At 46.2% G+C, this 23,569-nt stretch overlaps 1 protein-coding gene across 1 annotated transcript in view; it reads left to right on the forward strand.

The window, feature by feature from the left end:
* The first annotated feature begins 1,146 nt into the window (after positions 1-1,146).
* Positions 1,147-23,569, forward strand: part of LOC147668822 (semaphorin-3B-like) — a 233,109-nt gene continuing 210,686 nt past the window's right edge. The window contains exon 1 of the mRNA XM_086948429.1: positions 1,147-1,282. The gene's annotated coding sequence lies outside the window, so the exon portion shown is untranslated. The remainder of the gene's footprint in view (positions 1,283-23,569) is intronic.

Raw genomic sequence — 23,569 nt, forward strand, 5'->3', positions numbered from 1 at the left:
ACACAAGAGGGGGGGGGGGTTGGGTTGCTAGAGCGCGATGGGGGCGGGAGAGTGCAGTAGAAGATTGAAGACATAGATAATCGACGTGCAGAAGTAAATTTTGGCAGGGGCGATGCAGGGCAGTTATACGATGAGAGAGAGGGGCACGAGTTGAGGGTAGAAGCATTAGGAAATGCTTGGTTGGAAAGAAGGGTGCCAGTGAGAGATGGGGTGAGTAATGACGACACAGGAACGGGAAAAGAGACAAAGTTGAAAGAAAGCAGGAAAGGAGAAAGGACGGGAATGGTTGCAAGATCGTAGGACGAATAAAAGGAAAAAGCAAATATGGTGGAAGGTGGAGCAAGTGAAAAAAGTTAGTTGAGTCAGGGAGCGACATGGGTGAGAGAGAAAGTCAGGGAGGTAAAGATAGGCCAACTGGACGCGGGTCAGGGACAGAGAGAGAGCCTGGGAGGAAAATCAGTCTGATTGAAAGATAGATTAAATCTCCTGGCGGGGAAGCTATTCAGCTCCTGGAAAAAGAAAAAGCATTCCGGTCTCCTCCCCTCTCCTCCTGTGTGAAAGTAACTATTTCTCCTCCCTCCCTCCCCCTCCTCCGGTCCCCGGATGCCACTCAACCCCAGCCTCGTTCAGGAGCAGGCCCGCCGCTCACCTTGCACGCTGCCTTTATTTTTATTTCACTTTCTGCCCCTGCTCTCGCTTTTCTTGGGCGGGGGCGGGAGGTTTGCCCTCTCCGCCCTACACGTAGGCCCCGCCCCCGTGCACCTCCCTCCCCTGGGCTTTCACTTGCCATCTCTGTGGCTCGCTGTGCCCGGGCTGTGGCATCCACAGTGCTGAGGAGACGGTGGTCCGTGCTGTGCAGAGACTAAACTCCTTTCTGGGTGCCATGCTCCGGTGTCGCGCCCCACCTTCCGGAGAGACTGGACCCTGACACTAACAGGATTCACTTAACTTGTTCGGGATTTCTTTGCACGCCGCTGAGTGGCTTTGGTTTGATCTCGGGTGTACTTTTATTATTTATTCTTATTCTTCCATTTTTGTGCCTTGGAGGAGGGGCCGACGGGACAGGTGCAGCGCCCCCGCAGGGCTACAGCGCCTCGCGGCGCTCCCGTGGGCGCGGACCTTACAAGCGCCCATCACCTGCCCGGGGAAGAGGGCATCTCGGCGGAGAGAACAGGCGTGTGGCTGGATGAGCCGGGAGTGTGAGAGGGGTGCTGAGGAGACCCGGCGCAGCCTCTGAGCTGGGAAAGAGAGGCCCTCACGGAGGCAGGAGCGGCGGACTCAGGTGAGGCTTCCTCGGTATAGGGATGTGGCAAAGAGGCGCTGTCACCTCGATCCGCATAGCCAGATGATGCAGGACGTAGTTGAGGGCGGCGTAGTTGGGGACAGCTCCGCAGTCTCCAGCTTTATTAAACTTTCTCTTTTATCCCGATATCCTCTTTCTTCGTCTCACTCCATCTTCCCTCACACTTATACACATTTCTCCTCTTTTCTTCTCTTCATCTCTACGTTCTGTAGTCCATCTTCCTGACTCCTGTTTTCTTTCCTTGTTTCTCCCTCTCTCTCTGAATTGCATCTCTCTCTCCACCTTCTGTGTCCTCTTTCCTTCCAAATTCCACACCTCTCTTCTTTTCAGGTCTACTACTCTCTCGTCTCTGTACTCCACTCATCTCCAGATTTTTCTCTTCCTCCTTTTTTTCTTCTCTCCAACCCGCCTTCCTTTTAAAATCTCCCTTTTCCTCCCCATGCCTCACCTCCTCTTCTCTCTTTCAGTTACCCATAGCAACACTTTCCTCTCCCTCGTTTTACCCCCTCTGTATCTCCTTCCTACCCATATGTTCTCTATCGCCACCGTAGCCCCTTTCGCCTGCTCTGTGCATGCATCCACCACCCTTGACTTACTTCGGCATTTGTTATCCCGGGAGTAGAGGGTGTGGGTTACAGACAGAGCTGCCGACTTTGCAACTGGGAAAACCAGCTCCAAGTCCCGGCGTCGGCGCGGCATCCTTTGACTCTGGGCAAATGACTCAACATCCCCGTGTTTGATGTAACTAGTGCACCTGTAAAGTAAATCAATACGCCATATAAAACTGCGAAAAATAATAAATGCCTGTTCTCGTCTCTCCGTTCTTTTCTTAGGTCTCTCTCCCTTAAGTCTCTTTACTCCTTTCCCTATGTTTCTTGAGTTGATATAGTTTTTATGTCCCCTTCTGTCTGCACCTCTCCCATTTGCTTGCTTTTTTTAATTATATTTTTTCACCGTTTAAACAGCATTCGCTTTTTTTGTAGCAAGGTGGATCAGTAGTTTAAGCAGTGAGGGCTGATACCTGCTTGTGAACTATAGGACACAAGTTCGAATCTTGATAGGGCCACTTCAGTCTTTTATGCTTCCCAGGTCGACACTTTGAGGGCCATTACATTGGGTAATAATCCTAACAGTGTTTTATAGCACATTGAAACGACAAAACCTGTGGTACTGAGTTCCGTATAAAACAAGTTAATTTAGGATGGCATTTGATTTTATTTCTTGGCACTGCTTCTGTGTCCTCTCTGCACTGCTTTGCCCCGTTCTTCTCTCCCCTGTCTTGCACAATCTCACTTTTCAGTGACCAATCTTTCATTTTCACTTTCACTGTTCATCCCACTCACATTTCTTCACCACCCCGCTTTCTCCCGCCTTCAGACTGATCCGCTCCTCTCCCACTCATCGGACTCTGACCTGCGCGTTTCTTTTCTCCCTCTCCCCTCACGCACTCACCTCGCACTCTTAGCTGTGCTACATATTTCGTGGTATTGTGTGAAAAGAAACAGGGCTGTGTTGTATTGGAACATTTACATAGCGCTTACTACCCCATGTGGGGCGTCGAGGCGCTTATTACATGGGTAGCTGCACTCTGCACCATGTAGTTTGAATTTTGTTCTGTGCTGCCGTAGAAGAGCCAGTCAGTAACTCCTCATAACCGCCCCCTCAATTCTGAGCCACGCAACCCCGGCTCCAGTTAACCCTCTATAACAGACTGACTGCGTCTCTGCGAACCCCGAAGGGGCGGGCCCCAGGCTCCACCCTTTCATTGGAGAAGCTAATTACAGGGCACGAGTCACATTAAAAGCCCTGGAAGTGCTGTTTTCCCCACAAGGGGCGGTTTAGTTGAGTTGTGAGCCGCATACATAAGCACATCACTTTATTTCCAGAAGCGGTTCTTTTTTCTGACCTAGAACTTGCGGTGGGTCAGAGCGTCCTGGCTCAGGTGCCTAGAGACGTCCCCCCGCAGCGCTATCCTGACTACATCACACCTGAGTTCTTTTTGCCTCTCGCTCCCCTCTGTCCTTATCTTCCCAGTCCCAATTGAAGACAGTTACTTTCAGCTCAGTGCACGGACCCTGAAGTACTGTTTCTTAACCAAGGTTGTAGCACGCTCTCTGTTAAGTAGGAACCCACGGGCCTAACCATCTACTGTCAAGGCTTCCCCTCAGTGAAGGTGGCATTTTGGTGCCCTACCCCACATCACTTTCTAGTCCTGAAGAAGACCCCACAGTAAGATTCAACTCATCCTACAATAACCAGGGGTCGAAACGTCGACTTTCTTTCGCAAGACCTACCCACAAACAACAGATCATTGTCACTGTGTTTTATTATATGGGATAGGATTATACAAATGTTAAATATGTATGGGGTTATAACAAAATGCCCATGTGATGTCAATCAAAAAATGTTTTGTGTGACCGCATCTGACTTCTGAAACTACTTTACACAACCCAGATCCTCACAAATCACCGACCACTCCCCTTCCCCCAACCCTTTTTTTCGCCTCACTTAGGGCACAACGTTTATCTATATAGAGTATATGTATACATAAAATGTATATGAATGAGGATGTGAATAAATAACATCACTCATTAAAATCGTGTTACTAGTTATATGTACATGAGTTTCAAGTATTTTTGTATGCATTGAGAAACACATAGACTGGGACCCCTACCTATGCACCATTGAATACCCAGGTCCCAGTACCATTGCGTCAACCCTATTTTGTAATGTTATCCCGAATATGAGCATCGAATTTTGAACCACTCACTGAATACAAATTAACTTTCTTAACATTGAGAATGTACAAACTGTGATGCTTTAATCTGTGTAATTTGATTTTATATTTGTTTAAAGACTAAGGTCTAAATAAACATTGATTTGACAGTAGAGTCAGGTGTGGCGGGAATACCTCCTGGAATTCAATGTCTAATTCCATGTGGGTCGGTTTTTCAATTCCTTTCCCCATTATAGACTTTGCCCCTTCCCTCCTCCCCACCCCACCCCACCCCACCCCACCCAATCAAGAGGCACCAGGGTGAATTGCCATCTGTTCAGGGTTAATGGTAAATGTATGTTTAAACCCCACAGTGTGGTTTCATGACAAGAAAATTCAATCTCAAAGGGTAATTCCGCATGTCGTAAAATTAACCTGTAATTGCATGTTACTGGTTTGGATTTACCGACTGGTAACAGTAAAATCCCATGTGCTTTTACCGTGCCCCCCTGGAATCGTAACACCCAGAGTGAACGCCATGGTGTTCTGCATTGGTTGGTCAATGTCCTTGTCTACTATCGTCTATTTGTCTCAGGTTTCCCTGTATTGCCCAATGTTTGTAGTTGTTTGATATTGTCATCTGATCTCTGGTTGTCTCGTAAAGTCTGTTGCTTTGGTCTAATGTGTTGTTGTGTCTCTGGATGACTGGTATACTCATTTGGATCTGTTTGTCCCTAGTATTCATTAGTCTTAAAATGTCTGAAGCCATACCTTGGTCTCTAAATGTCTTGTAGTTTATCTTCTTGTATCCAAGAGTGTGCGCCAGGCTGGTTGGTGTCTCGTAGTGTCCATTGGTCTTTGGGTGTCTGATTGTGTCTGTTAGTATTTGACTTTATTGTAGTGCCAATAGGTCTCTACAGTCCGTTTCTTGAATTACCCGTTGGCCTCTTCTGATCTGTCTTGTAAAGTTTGTTGATCTCTGTTTGTTTGGCATTTTCTTTTGTCCTTCATTGTTTAGTGAAATCCTTTAGGTTTAGTCTGTTACTGTATGTTTGTTTGGTAGTGTCTTGTTTGGTCTCTGGATATTTGGTATAGTTGCTTATTTGCTAGCTGTCTAGTCTTTGCTTTTGGTCTTTCGTTGCCTGATAAAGTCCATTGGTCCCTTGTTCTTTTGCGGTGTCCGTGCTTTTTGGCATTATTCTTTGGTCTCTGGTTGTCTGTGAACACACATTTGGATCTCTGGGTTTTTCTTAAAGCCTATTTGTCTCTGATTGGCTGGTACTGGACATTAGTCTCAGGTGTCTAGTAGTTCCAGTTGTCGCAGTGTCTAAAATTATTGTTCTCCAGTTGTCAGGCATAGTCTGTTGCCTGTTTGTCTTGTTGTTGATATCTGGTCTTTGGCATGGTCCATTAGTCTCTGGTTATTTGATATTGTTGATTGGCCCCTGTGGACTGTCATTCTACATTGGTATCTTTCTGGTATTGCACACCTGTCTATGATTGTCTAGAAAAGTGTCTCCATCCCAAGTAATTTGAATCTCAGTTGATTTAGGATTTTATGGCATGACACAGAATTGTCCATTGGTTCTCTGGTGTTGTGCTTTACTGCAAGGGTTTTACTGCTCTTTGGTTGTGCCAGTGTCCATTGTTCTCTGCTTGTCTGGTAGCATCTGCCTGTATTTGGTTGTCTGATATTACCCATTTGTTGAAGTTCTCAGCTAGTGTGTGTGCTTGTTTCTGATTGTCTGGTATTATCCATTGGTCTCTGAATGTCTGTGGTCATATGTCTCTGGGTTTCTTATGCCATCTACAGGAGCATGGTTACCTAGAAGTACCTAAAATTTAATGTGGGTTAAAGTTTGCCCATGCTTGTCTGTATTTCCTTTTGTGGTGTCTGATAGCTCATTGCTCGTTTTGCCCGGTCTGGTAGCTTAGTGGACTAACGTGCCCACTTCAGGGGCCTGTGTTTGACCTCATGGTCACAGGTTCAAATCCTAGCAGGTCCACTCAGCCTTTCATCCTTCTGGGGTAGATAAAATGAGTACTGTTGTGTAACAATAAACATCTGTTATTCACCACCAAGATACCCACGGGTGAAAGTGTGCTTTACAAATACGTATGTTATTGTTCTCTTGGGTCAGTGAAAGTGTTCAGTGGTCTCCTTTTGAATGCTAGTGTCAATTGGCCTTTAGCTGTTTAAAAATGTCTGCTGGTCTTGTTGCTTCTATGTTGTAATAGCCACTGATTACCAACTAGTGCCATTTGGTTTTAATTTTCCTAATAGGGCTGCAGTGTCTGGTTTTCTAGTTGGGTTAATTAATCTCTGTTTGTCTGGTCGTACCTTACAGCCTGGTGCGTTTCTGCTAATTTCCTATTTAATGTGACATCTCATTTCAAGTTTCTGAATATCTGCTAGTGTTCATTGTTCTCTGGTTGTCAAGTAATGTTTAGTCATCAACACCTGGATGTCTTGTGGTATTAGAGTGTTGGTTGTTCTCTGTCACACTGGTAGTATCAGTGTCTGTAGTTCTAGGGTTTTGTTGATCTCTGGTTGTCAGAAAGGGCTTCTTGCTTCATATCTGATGATGTCTACTGATCTTAAGTATGCTGCTAATTTCCATTATTTCATGGCTGTCTGGTATTTCTCATTGGTCTTTGAACACCTGACAATGTAATTTACTCTAATTTTTTATAGTGTCCTTTACTCTCTGATCGTTTTGTAGTTCTAATCATATTTGTAAAAGGGCTTAGTGGTTTAAAGATGTTGTTTTCTGGTTTGCATCCTTCTGCTCTTAGTTTTCTGGATGCTTACAATATGATTATACATTGTGGTCTTTGACTGAAAACGTGTGTTTGGCTCATTGGTTATCTAATACCTCTAGCTAGTTTTTGGTTTATTGGTTGCTTTATTTGAGTGTCTGATTGTATAAGATGTTCATTGGATGGATGCCTGAGTTCTGAACTGTGTTGCTCCTTGAGTGTTTAGAAGTGCTGAAGTATTTCACTATCTGGTAGTTTTGAATGTCATTTTCTGAAATTGTCTGTGGTCTGTGAGTTTGTGATTGTGTCTGTTTTTTAACTGTCTTATAGCTTCTTTTGGTCTTTGAGTGAACGGTAGCAGGTTGATATTTGATGGTCAAAAAGCATCTGCTGATTTTTGAGTCTACGGTGATGTTAGAGAATTGTCTAATATTTAAAATGACCGTTGAGTGGTCTCATCTAAAGCTTTAACCTTTTAACGTGTTTACATTTCCAATATCTGATAGTATCTTTTGGCCTTTGAGTGTCTCATAGTTTGTTAGACATTTGATGTCTTTTTAAAAGTTGTTCTTGGAGCATTTCATTGTGTCTGGTGTTACTGTTTGATGGTGTATTGATTTAGAAGTGTACAACAGAGTTAGGGGGGTTTTATATCAGTATATTGTTATCGAACTATTGACCCACATAAATCTTACCCCCACAAGATCTACTTTGTCTATATAGACTTAGTATGTATACGGCGTTAAAAATAGATTTGCTACTCTTAACTCTACATCTACATACCGTAACAATATAGCGTCAGCTGATATTCTGGATGCAATGTTTTTGCAGGTGGATATTTCGACAATTATATAGCGGTATTACACTGTGTAGTGGCATGCCGCATATTCTACTTCTTTTTCAGCCGCCTTATTTTTTGTAATAGGAGATAACTCACTTATTTTGTATATATTTTATAACATGCTGCATCTATTTTGAATCTTCGTGCTTCTATATGATGTTGGCAATCCACTGAGGAAATTTCCCTAGATGCTCAGTTCAGGATACTTCATATTGGACCTGGGCATCAGGTCGTGGATCAGCACACATTTCTGAAAAGTCTAATCTTTCAGCTTTCTGTATGCACCTTCTCCAGGATGATGCAATCTCTGCCTGGAGATCTTTCCCCTTCATTAGTGCTTTTTTTGCACCCTTTGGCCATATAATTCCAATAGTCTGTCATGCTTGTCTAGCAGCGTAACAGTTCACTTTTTTACTATGGGTCTCTTGTTGTTTTTCTTGTTTCCCTTCCTCCAGCAGCACTGTTCCTATTGTTTCTCTTTCTTATTGTTTCTTTCTCTTACTTTCCACTACTTTGTTTCTCTACCTCTCTCAACCTCAACTCTCACCATGGTACTCAACCAACCTCTCATCCTTACTTCTCTTACATTATATGCTGTTTTGATTATTTTTTTCTTTCTGTCTACGTTTTTAAAGTTTTCCTTTCTTATTTCTGTCTGTAATGTTCTACTTACTTGGTTGTACATCCAAAGAGGGAGCGGAGGACTGCATTTTTGGCAAAGTTCAGAAACTAGATTTATGTCCTATCATTTTTGGGAGGATTCATTGCTCTTGGAAAGTGCCTTGGCCAGGGACCAGGACTTGTGTGTGCAGGTAATGAGCTGATTTATAGGACACCCTTTCACTCCAACCCTTCCCAGCTAGCCCCTCAAGACTGAAAGGACCCATAGGATTGGTCCTAGCACAGATACATGCAGCCCTTCGCTTGCAGGCTTTTATTTATTTAATGAGTTTTATATAGCGCTGGCTAGACCTGTAGGTATCAGAGCACATTTACATAAGGTTCCACAAAAAAACACAGTACATTAGATTCGGGTAACATCAGTTACTAGAAAAACATTTAAAGAGCATGGAAGCGAAGAAGGGTAAGGGGGCAGGGAAGTGGGGGTAGGGGATGTTAGGACACAGAGATGAAGGAATATCTGCCCGACGAACAGCTGGGTAGGGGGGGTTGGGGGGGGAGTCCAAAGCCCATCTCCTCTTTAGCTATCGGGTAGCTCCACCGAGCAATGGCCAGAACGCTAGGTCTCTGTGGGAAAACATTAAAAGAGGACGGGGTAAAAGGAGAGTAGAGGGGAAAGGGTAGGGTCAAGGGGTATGAGGGAGAGAACAACGGAGAGACGAGGGAAAGTCTGCCCAAAGTCCGGCTAGGTAGGAGAGGGCAGAGGGGAAGTCTGCGGCTCATCTCCTCTATAGCTATCATGTAGCTCCACCGGGCATCGGCCAAAAAGCAAGGTCTTCACAGTCGTTCGCAGGTTCAGTGACTAGATGGGTAGGCCAGATGGGGGCCATGATTCGAGTTCTGTTCGAAGTCCAGATTTAGTCCTCGAGTAGTAGTACAGGGCGGACGGGACCACTGAGGCAGCCATCTTGAGGTCAAGTAAAGGGTTATGTCCATGGTGTTACATACTGCCAGTCCCCACTTAATCATTTTCTAGGAGAGGGGAGTGCTTGTTGTGCAATGGGGCATTGGTGCTCTACTTTTCTTATTATCCTCTGCAAAAGTCACTTTATTTAGGGGCTTGCCTCAACCCGCTTACTGCAGGCATCACGTGTGGTGTGTGCAGGAATGCACTTGTGGCTGTATCGAAGGCGCTTTCTCCCCTGTGCCCCTCAACCGCTCGCTATACAAGACAATGTGCTCCCGGGTCACCTTGTTGCTGCCGGGGGCTGCTAGGAAGATGTCAATAGTCTAGCAAGATCAGACTTCCGTACCTGCAGCCGCCGCGTCCATAGTCGCTGCATATCGTATCGCAGAGGTATGCTCGAGCTGAGACTCCAGTCAAGGGCCGGTCTCATGAGACGCTGCGAGTCAGGCTCATGTGCCCCTCCCCCTGCAACCATAACTCAGAAGCAGCCGCGGGTGCAGGTTGCAATAAAAGTCCGGTCTCGTGGGACGCTGCAGGTCGGGCTCGTGTGCCCCGCCTCCTCCAGTCGCGACGGGTTCGGGCCCCGGTGGAAGTCCGGTCTTTTGGGATGCAGCAGGTCAGGTTCATGCGCCCCTCCCCCTCCAGCCGCACCCGTAACTCAGTGGCAGTGCGGGCAAACGAGTGGCACAATGCGCAGTAATCTCCCCGGGGGTCAGCCCGCAAGTCGGGATGTGGGCCGAGTATAGGGGGCGTTTCTAGATGGAAAGAGACTGAGGTCATAGGCATCCTGGAGCACTTCTTTCGGCCTCTGGAGCGTTCTTAAAGCTCCCCGAGCACCGGGCGCCATCTTTGCATCTTCATTGGCACGGAAAGTCACGGCTCATTTCTCAGCAAAGCCGGAACGGAGAAAGGCGATATTGATCTTCAAATGATGAGCCTGCAATCCGGTAGCTGAATCGTTGTTCCGGGAGGAATAACAGTGCGGCGGAATGCAGATCCGGAGGCTGGTAAGATGGTTCACCGAGGAGCATCAGCTTCAAGCAGCCATGATTGGCTTGGCATTAATATCTCAGATTCTAGAACCAGGGGTCAAAAGGCTTTCAGTTAAAGACGGTCTGGATTTACAGGATTAGAACAAAGGAACGAAGAACTTTCACCTAAAGGAATTTCCTGGCCCAGAGACCTGGTAAGGAGATAATACATCTGCATCTACAGGATCGTTTCGGAAACTTGGTACCTGTGATATACAGCTCTTCAACTGCAGAAAATAATGGGCCTTATGAACCCTTCGCCTGCATTAATATGTAAGTTCTAAGGCTAGGAACAGGGATTCAGCACACTTTGCCTAAAGGAAATTCTCGGTCCCAGGGATACGGATAAAGAGAACTTTGTCTATAAGAGGTAATGGGCTTAGATGTTTCCTTTAGGTACAGAGATGCAGAGCCTTTCATTTACTGAAATTGATGGGATCCAAGACTTGACACGGAGATCCAAAGATCTTCACCAGCTGGACTTTATGGACTCAAAGGCTTATCATAGCGGAATGGATACTTTTGCGTATAGAAATAAAAAACTGATGGACTCAGGTGCTTGGACTCTTATATATGAAGGGCAAGATGTACAGATAATTTCAGGTGTAAGTCCCCATCAAGGACAACTCATTGAAGTCTTACCACTATCGGATTAGCCTGAGATCCATTCTCATGTCCTCACATCAACCTCACGCTCGGCACCCTTGAGGAAGTGTTTCGAACCTTCTTCATAGATGTCTGTGGTTTAATGGGCAAGCTGTCCCAGGCCCTAGCTAAGGAACACAAGCATGGTGTGCTTGTGCACACACTGCAATGTACTTCAATGGCCACTGGTCCTAGCTCTATTGTGTTTGCCCCCTGGATGCCTTCCAACATCAGGAATCCCTTTCTGGTATTGCCGCCTCACCAGGTGAATCTATTGTTTTTGACCCTGCATCTCTTCCCTAGAATAGGTGGATGACTAATAATTCAAAAGCAGAGATGTATTGGTCTTGTAAGGTAGTCATGGTGTTAGTGTGATGTATCAGGCTTTCTGGAGTAGGTTGGTATTAGATTTCGTCTTTTCTGCCTTTGGCCATGGGGGAATAGTTGTTTGCAAGGGGGTGGGATTGCCTAGTTCTATGTAAAGAAGATTTTGGGGGATTTTACATTTTACAAATGATCACATAAAATATTTGCCTTCATCACCCACCGGGTAAGGGTCTCAGATTAAGTAGTCTAATGTTGGCATAGGTCATAGGTCACATGCTCTTGATCCTTCCTGTCAGCTCCCTTCAGGTCTATGGTGTGGGGGGGGGGGGTGGCAAGGTGCATACATAGTTTGCCTGGAACATTCCCCCATAGATAGCTTCATGAGGGCATTTTGGGCACTTGAACGCAATCTATTTTCCCAGAAGCCTGTGTAGAGTCAGCTCGGCGGTTTTGTCTGGTAGGACGTTGTTGTGTTTGATGCAAGTCCAATTCAGTGGTGATGCTGACTTCTAAGGTTCATGTTTGCTTTGTGTGTGTTTTTGTTGTGCTATTTAAACTCGGTTCGTGAATTTTGAGTAGCTGTGAGTGGTATGGCCTAATGTTTTCGTATAATGCTTTGTGGTCGAGTTCCTTTCAGGCAGGAAGTGGGTCCGTGTTCTTACCAGTTTTCCAGCTCTCTCAAAAAGAGCGTGCAAAACCTCCCTGGGTATATGCTCCAATTCCCCCTGCCCTGAAACCATTGTTAATGATCTCCACAGAGAGGCCAAGCAATGAAAGGGAATCACTTCACTGAAAGAGGAGGTGCCCCTGTTTGACACAGAGCTAGATGGCTGCTTGGAAAAATGGGCATGCCACTCTAGCTTCTGAAATTGGCAAAGGTTGGTTAGATCATTCGTTGGGCGGACTGGACTGTAAGGCATATCTCCGATTTAAATACGGTCCTGGGCGGCTCAGACCTTTATCCTATTTATAGCGTGCTGCTTTTACAGTATTTTATTGCATGAATGAATGAATGATTACATACTTATATAGCGCATGGCTACCCGGAGGCATCCCAGCGCTTTTAGACCAGAACAGGTAGCCACCACTCAACGAAACAGAAAGGTCTTCAATCGTTTCCTAAAGGCAAGATGGTTGGGTTCGAGCCGAATGTTCACGGGGAGTTAGTTCCAGAATTTAGCTGCATGAAGTGCGAAACGTCGGCCGCCCATGCGTGTCCGCTTGACCCTAGGGACTGTCAGCAGATTGTGGATGTTAGATCTTAATACTCTAGGAGCTTGGTAGTGGCGAAACAATGGACGAAGGATGGCCGGGCCATTGTCAGTTGTTGACTTGTGGACCATACACATGGCTTTAAACCAGACCCTTTCCTGCACCGGAAGCCAGTGAAGGGATCGCAGTGCAGCCTTCGCAGAACTATGTCTAGGCACATCCAGGAGCAGACGAGCTGCACAGTTCTGAACGGACTGTAATATTTTGATGGTGCCCAAGGGTGCGCCCAGATAGACCGCATTAACATAGTCCAGGCGGGATAGAATAAGAGACTGGACAAGGAGGCGTCTAGCTTCAAATGGTAGGAGGGCCAGAACCTTCCTTAAGAGCCTAAGCATGCCATAGCATGTCGAGGCAACCCTGCGCGCCTGCACGCGAACACCCAGGGTCGGATCAAGCCAGACCCCCAGACTCTTAATTTGATTCTTCGGAGTGGGGGTGGGGCCAAGACACTTAGGCCACCAAGGATCAAGATTGATAGGGGCCGTGTAGCCTAATAATATGATTTCGGTTTTTGAACCGTTAAGCTTTAGGAAAGAGGATTCCATCCAATCCAGAACCTTGGTAAGACAGGGGGACAGATTGTTATTGTTGCATGATAATTAGAGTGGGGAAACGCATATAAACATTTTTCTATACACATTGAACACTATTGAGTAAGATAGTGTGTGATTTCATATATGTTTATAAAGCATCTCATAATGTTGGCAAATTGCACACATTTGCCCAGCACAGCGGCATTGATCCAAGTGGTGGAAGGCGGTATTATGAGTCTCACTGTGCCAGAGTTCAAGATGAATCACTGCCGCGTGGGAGGGAGGGGGGGATTTATCTTTTTTTTTTTTGCTATGTTCCTGTTTTTCAACCTTCGGTTGCCTGGTTGTCGTTGAAGTCCTCGTCAATGATGGTCGTGTACCACCCACCCACTTTAGGGAAATATGTAAAGGTCGCATCAGGGTATAGGGCAATCTGGCAGTGCCCTGGTCTCTATCGAGCTCTGTTTTGTGCCCCGGCACAGGCTGTCCGTTTTTTCCGGACTGTAGTGTAGTGATGCGCGCGTGCTCACACTGCTCACTTCTCACTAGTGAAGAAGTTACGGCATGACGTCACGCCAGCTGAGTGTTGTAGGAGAAGGGAAATCCTTTAAAGAGTTATTTTCTCTCTGGGTGTCCTTTCTCTTTTTGAAACTCGGGGGCAGCAACATTGTCGTGCTGTCACCAGGGCTTTAAGTGGAAGCTTTTTTAATATTATACCCAGGCCACAGTTGCTGCTTATTTATCTTAAGGCAAAGCCAATAGTCTTGACGTGTTGTGGGTATGATGTATCAGATATCTGGACGCAATGACAGAAACAGCAAAATACAAGTGGGAGGCACACTATGCTAAGCACAGACTTTTAAGCATATGTGTTTTTAAGCCACGCCCTTCATTACATTGGCAACACCCTTTTGAGATGAGACCCCTCAGCTTTTTTCATTCCACGTAAAGCCCTGAGTATGGGAGACATTTTACCCACTACATCAGTGTACTGATTTCCAACCTCGAGAATATCCCCAACAGAGCTAATTTATGTTAAATAAGTTGCATTAAAATTCACGATTTTCACCTGAGAAACTCTGTACATTGCCTGAAGTTGCACCATCCCATTGACCTTTGCTCAAGATGAAATTAACGTTTCCCGCCCCTTCCGCTAAGTCACATTTCTCCTGGCGTTTGCGCAGATTGTAAAATACAGCATGATTACACCTGCCTGCGGCAATGAATGGTAGATTCCCAGAGTGCCGCCGCCTGCCGGAGGGAAGGGGCACTGACGTCATTTCGCATTCCATTCCATTCTTGAGCAGTGCGCGCTCAGACAGTCCTAAAGGTCAGCAGATGCGCGCGCTTATCTCGCCCCCTTACCTCAGAGTAACTTTTACTGCCGTGGGAAGCCGGGCGTTTACCTTCCTGTGGGGGCAGATATGCGAAGGATGAAGGGCACGTCCACGTGAGAGGGCCGGCCAACGCGAGCTTTCCAAAGAGCACCAAGCGGCGAACTGAGCACGTTGGTTACAGTAGCACGAGGGCTTTAAGTGGGCCGGGTCTGAGCACCGACAGTTTTTTAAGGGGGCCTCGAAACGGGTCTCTATACCGCTCTGTTTTGTGCCCTGGCACAGGCGGTCCTTTTTTTTCGGACTGCATTGACAGCAGGCACTGCATGTGCGTGTGTGGTGAGCCTTGTAGGGGATGGGAAATCATTTAAAGAGTCATTTTCTCTCTGGATTTCCCTTCTCTTTTTGAAACTCATGAGAAGCAACATTGTCGTGGTGTCACCAGGGCTTTAAGTGGTAGATTTTTTCAATATTATATACAAGCCATAGTTGCTGCTTATTTATCTTATGCAACTAGCAACCACTGACAAAGCCAATAGCTCTGACTTGTAGATATGATGTGACTTGTATCATATATCTGGACGCAATGACAGGAACAGCAAAATATAAGTCGGGCGGCACACTGTGCTTAACATAGATTTTTAGCTTTGGTGTTTTTAAGCCACACCCTTAATTATGACCACGCCCCTTTGAGATACCCCCAGTTTTTTCATCCCACTAAAAGACCTGAGTAGCACCCTGGCTAGCACAGTGCTGAGCCAGGGCAGGTGCGCGTCTGTCCACGTGGTAACACTAAAGTTCCTTACAAATAGCGCCAACCTACTCCTGTGTGAACAAGAGCTCTACCAATAGGCTTCTTATGTCATGGTAGCACAGACTATTTTCTGAGCCAGAGGTAGGGCCTACGTCCATGAGCGGCACAATCAATAGTGCATCAGGTGCAGTGGCACCAGTGCCCAGTGGTGAAAGGGTGCCTCTGCAACCTACTTGTCGCTGTTTTTTCTACACCATGGGGATGGGACCGATTTTTTTGTTTGCATTATGACCCATGGCACTCCTACTACACTGCTGCCCACTTTTCCTCTAGTGACCATTCTGTGCACTTACGTTCTTAAGTCACTGTCAGGTGTAACATACTGCATAAGATGATAGGTGCCTCTCTAACCATGGGTCCCACGCTGCAACTCTGGACAATAGCTTGCTTAATCTCCACAACGGCCCCCTCGCTGCTGGGGATGCCTGGCTTCACCTTGGGGATGCCCAATAGGGACCATCTCACAGGGAAAGCCAGGACGGGTTCCCCAGCGGTACACAGCGCCAGGAAACCCTGGGGTGAACGTGCGCTCTACAAATCCATACTAACATAACATAACATAGGTGAAGGTCGGGGCGCAACTAGAGCCAAAATTCGGGGGGGTGGGGGTGGGGGGCAGGTGTAATACTTCCAGCAATGTGTCCTTGTATAATGTAATTTGTACTCGTGCAAAAGTGCCTCACTACCTTCGGGTGGAGTTCGAGCTGTATAAAACTGCAAAAAAAGAAAGCCTTAGGCTACTTTTCAGGAAATGCATTCTTACACTGTGGCAGCAAAAGTAATTTGCAACTTTGAGGAATAGGCAGAGTGGAGATGCAGGGGCTCTAGGAAGGGGTGAAAAAACAAGGAAGCCTGGTTATCAAGTAAATGCTCTTTTAAAGACCTGTGAAATACCTGGGTGTGGCTGTGATAAGATGCCAGCCCACAGCAGCTCAAGAACTGTCTGTGTGTCTGTCCGGGAAGCTGTCTCAGCACACAGTCGGATGCAGGATCCGGCATGAGTTAATGAGCTGGATCCACTTTGCCCAGGAGCAGTTTCCCAACACAGGGACACATCCAGCAGCGCCAGTGCTTTAAATGGGCCGGTGCAGAGTATGGGCACTTTTTTATTTTGAGAGGGAGAATACTGGCCCTTCTCAAGAGTGACGTAATACTTTTAATGGGAGAGTACCTGCACTTCTCAGAAACAAGCATGTACTCTGGTACAGGGTACTTGCACTTCTATATCCCCATTTCAAGCACCGAGCAGCACCCATACTGTACTTAGAGTTGAGAGCAACAACCTGCGGGGGGGAAAGGGTGGGGGGAGATCTCTTACGTTTCAGATCCAGCTAAGACCAAATTAATGCCTCACTTAAAGGACCATCAACACTCCTTTTGTTTGCATCTAATCCTGGTGCTGAGCTCGTTGGAGCTTAACTTGATGCCAGTGCTATCTAGGGAAACAGACACACTCAGCTTGTCACGTCACACATGCTTAAGAGATAATCTATTGTTTGGGGCTTGTTGTTCATGTTTCCAAGCAGAGTATGCAAGAGATACGCATGCACTGTTAGAAAGTCAGATGTATCTGTTTTAATGAGCAACTTCAATAATAACAATTTATTTAGCAGTTGCCAATATTTATTACTTTTTAACACCATCGCTGCTGCAGCAATTCCCCTCCTGTGCTGCATGATGTCTATTCCCATTGTTCATGACGAGCTCAGCTCGTCATCAGCACAGCTCAACCGTGCCATGAGCATCCTGGATTAAGGGAAGACTGGAGAAAAAAAGGGCATGATTGTAAACTTAAACTCTTCAATTTTCTTACAGCTGCATGGTACCGCTTCATAACTCATTCGGCGACATTACCAGGAATGAACCTTGTGACCCACAAGGATCTTGTCAGCTCTGAGAGCCATGCATAACAAAAGGAGCAACCTCTTGAGTTTTCGAAATGACATTCAGATCCATTACCTCTAGGTGCTATCTGATGAGGAATCAGACCTGCAACAAGACAGTGTGCACACAGATCACTCCAGCAAGTGCATTAACCACTAGAGCTCTCTTACAGCTATAGTACCCTGGAACTAGAAAGGTACACAAAGATCTCGCATCCCATATAATCTTTCAACCAATGGTATGGGGAACAGCCATGACAACGCGGGGATTACCCCGCAATGCCATTACAACGCTGGGATTACAACGAAATTCGTTACAACGATTTTCGCTTGAGGGCGCTGTTGGATAGGGAATAGTTTAATTTTCTATCCAACACCTTCCCTACTGTCATCGTGGGCTGGAGTTGGAATAGAAAATTAAACTATTCCACTTTCCAGCGCCCTCCAGCGAAAGTCGTTGTAACGAATTTTGTTGTAATCCCCGCGTTGTAATGGCATGCGGGGTAAAAGCCGGCGTTGTAACGTCATACAACCAATGGTATTTTAAAACGCAGCCTTTTTTTGGCATCCAAGGAAGCCACACTAGATCTACAAACACATTTCCTTTTTGCCAATGTCTCTGGGGCTATGTTTTTACTAAATAAATGTATGAGTTGAATGTCAGACTCTGTTCTACATCTCCATGCGACTCCACTCCCCTTTATTACGACATCTTCCCTCCCATTTTTTATGGGATCCTAGTGTAATTTTCCATTTCCTGCACTGAGTGGCAGACATTTTTTGATTCTGATTGTCTGAGTCACTTCCAGCTTCGAAGTGGACTTGTGTTTATTTAAGCTGTGTTTAATCATGAGAAGCTGAACATCAAAGTTAAGATATGCAGCGCAGAATCTTGTCGCCTCCAAAAATCCACACCGTGATCACTCAATGATACTGTTAAATATTCTCTGCCGGTGTAGTTTAGTATAAGATACCGGTAACTCTGGGCTCTACCGACACTTATTTTTGGAAACTGAGGCCTTGTTTCAGTTGAATGCGGCGCTTAGGCATGTAAGACACTGTATGCATCCAATGCGAGAGGCTAAAAAGAGCTTCAGCCCCAGTGCAGACCCACCTGCACCATCCAAGCATCTCCCATTTGCTTTATTTGAGCTGGAATGGGGGGATTATGTCATGTCCAAATCAGACCAGCACATGCTCAGTCTTTCACTGGTAATGGTTCTTAGTGGGAAGACTGTATTTATAGTAACATTTATTCAGAGCTTACTACCCCACTTTGGGGTGCCGAAGCACTTACTGACATGGGTCGCACACTGCACTATGTAGAGTGTGTGCTTCTAGGGTGTTCTTGTTTTAACTAGGCACTGGAAGTGTTTACAGCGGTGTGTATGAGAAAGTGTAAGATATATGGTTGGCAGTACGGTGGCAGGTTTGATCCGCTCTGCAGGCCCCTGTACGGTATTTTTTGTGTTCACAGTTCACTATGCTGGTTACCACACAGGGTTGTCTATACTGAGATTTTATGGCCCTGAACACAATTGGGAGGGGGAGATGATCAGCAATTTGTCAGGGTGGACGCTGGTATTCCTCTGTGTGAGGAGGTGGGTGTATTATATGGTATGGATGTGCGGCCTTAGCGTGTGATACTCTTGCCAAAGCTGTCTTGGGTTCAATCAGGCTCATTTGTAAAACCTTAACCTCAACCGTGGGTATCTATCAGCCGCGATCGGTAGTGGGAGTACATGCCGGGCGGTGACGTGGGGAGTGGAGGGGCAGAGTGGGGGGTAGTAATCTATGGATTACGGAGCTTTACAGGTAAGTAAAAATATAAATAAATGAAACGACTTTCGTTGCGCGCGCTGCATCACATTTGGGGATGTCGTTCACGCAACAAAATTCGTTGTGTGCTCCCACTACCGACCGCAGCTGGTATCTATGGCTGCGAGCAGCAAGGCTTTAACAAAGAAACTAGTGTAAAGCATTTAACAGTACCAAACAAAGAAATAAGGAAGCCACCCGACACGAAAGAAAGCCAACACCAATTTATAAAAATTTATCATATTTTTATGAATGTTTAAGAGTCTCAGATTAGCAAAATCCACCACGTTCCGGAGATATAGGTTTTAAAATAAAACTTAAACCTCAATTCAACCACAAACAAGCATTGGTAGCCGTAAAGCTTGCAAACTTTTTTAGTTGTATAAAAGTTGGGTTTGTCTACTTCGACCCGGCTTGGGTGACCAAATCCACCAGGGAGAAGTTCTAGGGGGCAAAAATGTGTATTTTGACAGTTACCTGGCCACCAATGTGTTTTTCAGTCCAGTTCAAAACTATACAGCACGATCACCGTAGACTGCACTAGAGTGGCAGTGATGCTGCGGATTCATGAGATAGAAGACGCTCAAGGATGCTCTGGATGCTATGCGGTCGATGGGGGTAACTTTGGCTGTCGAGGATTGGTCCCTAGGAGTGCCTAACGTCCCTCAGTGGCGATTCTTGCCAAGTGACTACTAACTTGCTGAGTTTGTCTACTTCAACATTTTCTGGCCTTGGTGATGGTTCCAGCGGGGTCAACCGACTGACCTTTGGAGTCACTTCTTTGGTCTGGGGCTTGGAAACAACTTTCCCCAAGGCAGGAGCCACAGGCACAGTCCTCTCTTCACTAGCTCAACATGCAGCAGGTGCAGTCCAGCAGACTGTGTAGCCTCTCTTTGCAAAGTCCAGAGGTCAGCACGGCAATACTTCTTCAGTCCTCTTGACAGTTTTGGTGTGAATTCAGGGTCAAGGTGCAAGGGGTACCATATTTGTTCCCAGAAAGTGCCCTGGGGGATGATGCGTCATTAGGGAATGGGCTACCAGGTCCCCTCACTCTTAGTGATGACTTTCTGGCTATGTGTGACATCTAGCAATCCCAGACTGCACTATTCTGTCCACTCTTTGTTACCGCCACCAGCCTCTCTACCTGAACAAAGGGCAGCCCCTCAAGAGTGTGATAGCCATTTGCCCACCAAAGGAGGCTTTGCCTTATTAAGCTCACTTTTTGGGCTGACATCCTGAGTGTTTTCCCCTGAAGTGGTGGTAACATCTTGCCCTGTAGCTGACTACTTCGTTCCTAAGCCTGGGAGTTGTTCATACTACTCCCCAGGAGGGTGGACAGCTGTCTGTTGGCCAGTGACCATGTGAGGCCACTGGACAAACTTTGTCACAGAGCGGCGACTTTCTAAAAGATGCATTTTGGTAATAGTCACATTAAATTTGACTTGGGCATCAAGTCCGGTTTAATGCCCAATGATACCTTATAGCACTCACTCAGAAGTTATCCAGTAACTCTCTGTTATCCAATGGGGCTACTAAATCCACCACAGCAAAACGACAATTTGGGAAGTGTTGCTGTCAGGACATACATATAAAGAATGAAATGCATGCCCCACTTAATAATATACACATCCCTGCCTTAGGTTTTGCTGGGTCTCCCTTAGGGGGACTTACATAAATTGCTATGGGAAGTGGGTCTTTGCCATTGAATAAAATGGCAAAGTCAAACTGGCAGCGTTACCACTGCAGTAGCAGGCTGGGAGCCATTTTGTAGTCTGTCACACACAGGGTGGCACAATCGGTGCTGTAGCCCTGGGTGGACAGTCTGCCTTACATGCCCTGGGTACCATATCTCTACCAATTAGGGGTAGTAAATTCAACATAAAGTTTGTAAGGGGTTAGAACACTGGCAGGAAGGTCTGGTTAGCAGGCCTCAGTGCACTCAGAGTCAAAAAACCAGCAGCAACAGTCCAAAAATGTGGGGGTAAACACGCAAAAAGAGGCATTTGCTTACACTCTGTCTAACTGTAGGTGAGTTGATGAATGAGAGAGAGGGAGGATTTTACTATTAGGACAGAGAAATGCCTGATAACTAAACACCCTTAATATGACCTCCATGTCCGATTAGACATATCACTCGTACACTGACTTAATTTGAGGCAGCCATCCCTCTGGTATTCACTGTATGCCCACTGTCAGGTCACGTACAGTGACACTGTCCTACTAGTGAGGTCAGGCATCCTTCCGTCTGTCATATGTATACCTTCACCAGGCGTGCTATGCCCATAGGGCTCAAACGGCTTCAGCCCCCTCTCCCCGGTCGTGTGTGTCAGCCCGGCACACAGAGCTGAATGCCACGAAAGACAAAGTTTGGAGAAAGAACAACAACGTTGTGTGTCCTTCCACAAAACAGAGTACACTGCACTGTTGCTGTTCTGACAATGCACTTCTGGGTCCAATGGTTTGTAGGAGTTATTGTTCTCATTGGGTGTTTATTTACTGTATTTAATATTGCTTTTTTAAGATGAAAGTACTGCAGTATTATTTTTAAATCTTACGCAACAGGTATGTACCTCTAGATTTTGTCCAAATTTCTCCAGTTGAAAGATGCATGGATTTTTTGAGCTCCAGGAAAATCACACTTTGTTGTTTAGGTGCTCCCTTTCCCTTAGCAACAAAGGATTTTAAGAGCATTAGGTTAAAGGGGAAATGAGGTCAAAAACTGAGTTATTTAAGTCAATTTTTATCAAAATGAAACTATTATCGAACATGTTCTTGTGTAACTATACAATCATTCCATGAGGACAGTGTTGCACATGTACACATTCTGGCCATCAATGAATGATTTTTCCAAAATGAAAAAAAAAGTCTTTCCAAGATGCTGCCATGTGAACACATGCATGCATGATAGGTTTTTTTCAAATATTTTTTCCCATTCGGGAAAAAGCAAGGGTTTGCAAATACAATAGATATCACGGTCAAGACCTCTTGAAATTCCAATGCTTTTTTTTTATTACAGGGACCCTGGCATGAAAAAGCCAGATGTCCATAATTTTGAAGGTATTAGCTGCAGGAGCCGTATTTTAGGCCCTTCACCTACAGTTAGTGTGTTATACTTGTCTCTGCTAAGCCAAGGTTCCACCAGTTGGATGATCATGTGTGAATCCCAGTGAGAGACATTTTGCATCCATGTATCCATACATGGGCACAGCTGTCAGCAGTCTCTAACTGTGGACGGCGGCTAAAGTGGGCGAAGTTGGCACTTTCAGAGGAGAAAACTTCTGCCATTAGGCAGCTTCTTGCCTCAGCCCTAGTCAATCTTGACCCCCAAGAGGATGGGTTGCTGGAGGTGGCCTCTAGGTTCTGCATCATAACCCAGGCTATCAGTGACCTCTTTGCAGTTCCAGCTAATATGAATAGAAGGAAACCAAGTTCACGAGCGAGACAGGGCTGGTACAATCAGAAGTGCAGGGAGGCGAAGTCGCTTCTTATTGAAGCAGTCAAGTCCAAATTACCATCTAGGACTAGGGTGGCCAGGAGGCACTACGCACTCTGCCAAAAAAAAGCCAAGATGGAGTGGGAGGATAACTTCTGGCAGGACCTCCTGGCTGCCAGTCGTGGGAAAGACGCCAAAGGTTTTTGGGATTTGGTGGGCAATAGGAACCGTCCCGACGACACTCTGAGGACCTGTACCATCAATGCCCAGATATGGTTCTCCCACTTCCAAAAACTCTATTCTGCCGACTAAACGACCCCTTCAACCTCCCTCCCTATACCTTAGTTCAAGACCTGGAACTTTTTTCTGTTTTGGATGTCACAAAGCAGATTAAAACCTTGGTACCATTAAAAGCAGCTGGTCCGGATGGCCTACCAGGCGATATCCTCCGAGCCTATCCTGAAGAATGGGGGGTATTAATCTCTGCACTTCTTAATGCAATCGTTGAGGGAGGCCCTGTGCCAGATTCCTGGAGAGGTGCTGAGGTAGTCCCCATCTACAAAAAGGGCAGCCGGGATCTACCTGGGAACTATAGGCCCATAAGCCTAATAGACTCGAGCCAGAAATTGGCGGGGAAAGCCATTTTGGGGAGGATCTCACAATGGGTGGATGAAAACCACATCCTGTCCGATATGCAAGCCGGGTTCCGTTCAGGCACCGGAACTATCGAACAGGTCTTTAGGCTCCTGCTATTGCATTGGAAGGTGGTGGAGCTAGGCAAAGGCAGTCTTTACTTGGCCTTTATTGACCTAAAGACTGCCTTTGACCTGGTTCCTAGGGAGGAACTTTGGAGGGTGCTACACGGACTAGGGATGCCCCCGTATTTACTAAACCTCCTTATCAAACTGCATAACAACACCTATGCCCAGGTTAGATGGGGGTTGAATGGGGAAAAGACCGACAAGATCAGGGTCGAGAGGGGAGTAATGCAGGGTTGCGTCCTGGCCCCCACCCTATTCTCCCTCTATATCAATGGGGTGGTAGATCATCTACTCGGCGAACCAGCAGACGCTCCCACTCTGGGAGGCGTAAAAATTCCAACTTTGCTGTTCGCCGATGACACCCTCCTCATCTCTAAAACCCCCCAAGGTCTCCAGACACTACTGAATCGCTTCCAGGACTTTTGCACCACCAGGGGACTTGTCATCAACGTGGAAAAAACCAAGTACTTAGTTATGCACCCACCCCGCAAACTTGGCCGTCCTCCC

The sequence above is a fragment of the Lissotriton vulgaris genome, unplaced genomic scaffold (genome assembly GCF_964263255.1).
Source record: "Lissotriton vulgaris unplaced genomic scaffold, aLisVul1.2 SCAFFOLD_437, whole genome shotgun sequence".
NCBI lineage: Eukaryota > Metazoa > Chordata > Amphibia > Caudata > Salamandridae > Lissotriton > Lissotriton vulgaris.